Genomic DNA, 4,570 nt, shown 5'->3' with positions numbered 1-4,570 from the left:
GCACATGCTCTTCATTTTGTATTGGATCTAATAAACACTGATTGATGACTCAGTTCAAACACATCCTTGGCCTTTTCTATAATCTTTTAAAAATATTTGGAAGAATAATTTAAAAAATTGTATTGACCATGGACAGCTTGATTTTTCATGGAGGAGTTGGAAGTTATTTTAAAAAGCACTGGTGTAGTTATGTCTTCATTTTCTCTTCCTTATCTAGGTTCTTGAGACATGAATCCTGCTGTCTTACTGGTCATCCTGTGCATAGGAGTTATATCAGGTGCCTCAGCACTTGATCACAACTTGGACATTGAATGGGAAGAGGGGAAATTAAATCATGAAAAATCATACAGCCTGGTTGGTAACCTGGAAACTGTCCAGAAGGGCTCCAGAGTGCAGGTGTCTAGGCATATTAGGGGTCATAGATGTCCCAGCACAATCACTACCATGGAGAGATTTCTTAATCATGATTATTGTGAGCACAGGGTAGCCAGATTCCCTTTTCCTTGGTATGTGGAGAATGTGTGGCTACGGTGTCCTAGAATAGCTCTCCTAGGCCTCTAACCACCTGCAGCAGCAAGTTCACAAGGTCAGTTCATGCAGGAGTTTAATTAGAAAAATATGTCAGCCATTATGCTCTTATCCAGGAGGAAGAAGCACTGAAAAGAGCAGTATGGGAAAAAAAAACTTGAAAATTATTAAACATCACAATGGGGAGAATGGCCTGGGTAAGAATGTCTACACCATGGAAATAAATGAGTTTGGTGACATGGTGAGTATGACATGGATTGCTTCATGCTGTGTTCTCTTGAGTGCCTTAGTAGAATCTTTTCTTTCATAATCACTTATGTTCTTTTCCTTGAAAACTGATGAAGAATTCAAGAACATGATGATAGGTTCCCCAATGCAAACTTACAACATGGGGAAAGGCATCTGGAAACATTCTCTTAGTGGTTTACCCAAATCTGTGAACTGGCGAAAGAAAGGCTATGTGACTGCTGTGTGGAGACAGGTATGACGGTACCACCTGCCCTGCTTAAACCATGTTGAAGAGGAAAAAGCCTTGGTGCCTCTGTTTCATATTAAATGAGGAGATATTTGCAGTTCATTATTTAGATAATATTTTTCTTCTTTGAAATCTTCATACATTTTCCAATGTATATTGTTCTTGACAGCCCACCAAACACATTCTCCAACCAATAGCATCTAACCCATCTCACTGCAGAATTCATGTCCCTTATGTCATCATTAATAGCCCATAAAACAAATACATCCTACACAAAGGTGTGTGTGTGTGTGTGTGTGTGTGTGTGTGTGTGTGTGTGTGCGTGAGAGAGAGAGAGAGAGAGAGAGAGAGAGAGAGAGAGAGAGAGAGAGAGAGAGAGAGAGAGAGCCCATGGGAGCATTGCACACCACACCACCAGCATCCAAGTCCTCTAGGAGACTGATTATTCCTTTCTAGGTATCTATCAACTACCAGTTCTTCACTTCCACAAATTATTAGGCTGTCTACGCTGTTGCTTGGGTTAGTATTTGTTTGTGAGTGACCATATTTTCTTCTCTGTGCAGGGTAAATGAGGTACTTGCTGGGCTTTTTCTGTAACTGGTGCCATAGAAGGACAAGTGTTCCAAAAAACAGGCAAACTCACCCCTCTGAATGTGCAGAACCTAGTGGACTGTTCTAAACCTCATAGCAATAAGTGCTGTAACTGGGGTAATATGCACAATGTCTTTCAGTATGTTTTGCACAATGGAGGTGTGGAGGCTGAGGCAACTTACCCATATGAAGGAAAAGTAAGTGCACCTTGTGTGTTGTCATTTCAGCTCAACTCGGAGTGAGGGACAACTGCAGAGAGAATACACTATCTTTAGCACTCAGATTAGATTGTAGAATCTTTCTGTACACCATCAATGCAGTCATTAAATATCACCCTTTGCATAATTTTTTGGTGTGATGATTTCAGTGTAGCTCTCTTTTATGTACATGGAGAATATAGAGACCATTATACACCTAATACAGATTTCTGCAGAACTAAAAATTGTTATGGATAGGAGGACCATATCCTATCCAATGTAGGCTGTCATTGAAGACAACAGAACTTATTTTCAGTTACAGGTCTTCTAGTAGCATTTCACTTTCTGGGATGATTTACATACAATAGCCCAGACAAGAGCATGCTCAGCTGCAAAGGGCAGAGTGTTGTGGTTGTGACTCTTGTTCCCAGGACGTAGATAGAAGAAACTGAGTCTTTCTCTTTGCTTTTTAAAGGAAGAACCCTTCAGGTATGATCCTAAGAATTTTCCTGCTAAAATCAAAATATTTGTGGCCCTCCCAGAATATGAGGATATCCTAATGGATGCTGTAGCAACAAAAGGGCCCATTGCTGCTGGAGTTGATGCTTTATACAATTCTTTTTGGTTCTACAAGGAAGGTTAGTATATTTCCTTCTAGATATGAAGAAAAATGTGATATCTCTGTACCATGACAAGTTCTCAGACAGTCTGTTATGTAAAAAATAAATGTGATGTGGATATTGAGGCTTCTGGGTTTTACTCATCTCCATCTAAAAGTCCTGAGAACTGAATTTCACCTGACATGAAGCAACCCATGAAAGTTAATGTGTCCTTTCTAATACAATTTATTGCTTAGCTAATTTTTCAGCTCTCCTCCACTTCGTGGATGTTTAGTTATTGATAGACACTGATGATCTGAAATCAAATTATTACAGAGCCTTTGAATGAAATAATCTGTGTCCTGTAAGTTTAACTTGGCATGAGACACTATTAGCAAAACTATAAAGTTGTAAGGAGTCATTTCATATGTATATACACAGTAGCTATCAATAGATCTCACTACTTTGGATTTCTTCAGTTTCCTATGAAACAGTGTGTGTGTGTGTGTGTGTGTGTGTGTGTGTGTGTGTGTGATAGCATTCTTGTGAATATTTCATCTAAGTCTTAAGTCTGACTGTAGTTTATGTCATTTCTGCCATGTCCAGTGCATCTCACATCAGCTTTCCTTTCATTGCTCAGGTATTTATCATGAGCCAAACTGCAACAGTAATTCTATTAATCATGCAATTCTGGTGGTTGGCTATGGAGCTGAGGGAAATGAAATGGATGGTAATAACAACTGGCTGATCAAGAACAGGTATAAATCGACGAAAATAAAATCTGTATTTGAAATTTCAAATGAAAAATGGTTCAATGGTTAAGGGCATTGGATGCCCTTCCAGGGGATTCATGGAGAGATTGCAAGTTGCAGTCAGTATTTTGATAGACAACATAGAAAATTGTATTTCATTTAAGTTGAACAAAATCTGTTCTCCTTTTCCTATGTACATGTGTGAGGGCGTGTGTACCTGTCTGCATGTCTGTGGACATGTGTGTGCAAGCGCACATGTGTAGAGGCCTGATGTTAGCATCAATTGTTTCTCAGTCATTATATAACTATATTGAGACAGTGTTTCTTGCTGATCTAAGAGTTCACTATTTATTCTGACTAGCCATCTTGCTCTAGGTATGTCCTGTGTCCATGTCCCAAGAACCCAGGTTAAAGGCACACTATGTCATTCTGGCTTTTCAGTGGCTCTTGAAACTGATCTCAACTCCTTAACTCCTGTGAGAACGTACTCACAATATGTTACCATAGAATTCCATTGGTGTTCTCCCTTGCTGGTGGATCACATGGAGCCACTGGAGCAGGAGTCAAGGGGGAAAAGTGCCCATTTCCTGTTTGTCCTTTCTAAATATGAGTCTCCCTGCTATGTCACTTCCTGCCTGGATCACCACTTCTTACTACATTTCCCAGAATCCTCTTCAACCCCTAGTCCCGTCTAACTTGCTGTCTCATTGGCCAAACAGTATTTTATTCAACAATCAATAAGATGAACATACACAGTACATTCCCCATCACCACATCAAAATGTTAACACATTTCTTCACAGAACTTGAAAGGACAAATTTCAGCCTCATAGGGAAGTGCAAAAAACCCAGGAGAGCTAAAACAATTCTGAATAGTGAAAGCAATGCTGGAGGTATCACAATCCCTGACCTGAAATTATACCACAAGCTATGGTGATAGAAACAGGTGATATTGGCACAAAAACAGATATGTTGAAAAATCAAATCTAATTGAAGACTATGACATAATTCCACATACATACGGACACCTGAATTTTTAAAAAGAAGCCAGAAAAACACACTGGAAAAAAAAACCAGGTAAAATGGGAAGGCTTCATGTAAATGTATCCACATAGATACATTCCTATCACCTTGCACAAAACACAGCTCTAAATGGATCAATGACCTCAATATCAATCCAGATACACTGAGCCCGATAAAGAAAGCGAGGAAGAGCCTTGAATGCCTTAGCACTGGAGACAGCTTCCTGACAGAACATCAAAAGCATAGGCACTGAGATCAACAGTTAGTAAAGAGGTCTCATGAACCTGCAAAACCTTTATAAGGCAACTGTTATTCAAGCAAAGCAGCAGCCTGCAGAATGGAAAAATATTTTTACCAACTTTGCATCAGACAGAGGCTAATATCCAAAATATATAAGGAATTTTTT

At 39.4% G+C, this 4,570-nt stretch overlaps 1 pseudogene; it reads left to right on the top strand.

Annotated features, from left to right (window-relative positions):
- Positions 1–228: 228 nt before the first annotated feature.
- LOC100772903 lies at positions 229–4,362 on the top strand (annotated as a pseudogene).
- Positions 4,363–4,570: the final 208 nt, after the last annotated feature.

Source organism: Cricetulus griseus, chromosome 3 (genome assembly GCF_003668045.3).
Source record: "Cricetulus griseus strain 17A/GY chromosome 3, alternate assembly CriGri-PICRH-1.0, whole genome shotgun sequence".
Lineage (NCBI taxonomy): Eukaryota > Metazoa > Chordata > Mammalia > Rodentia > Cricetidae > Cricetulus > Cricetulus griseus.
This window is presented reverse-complemented; position numbering and strand designations above follow the sequence as displayed.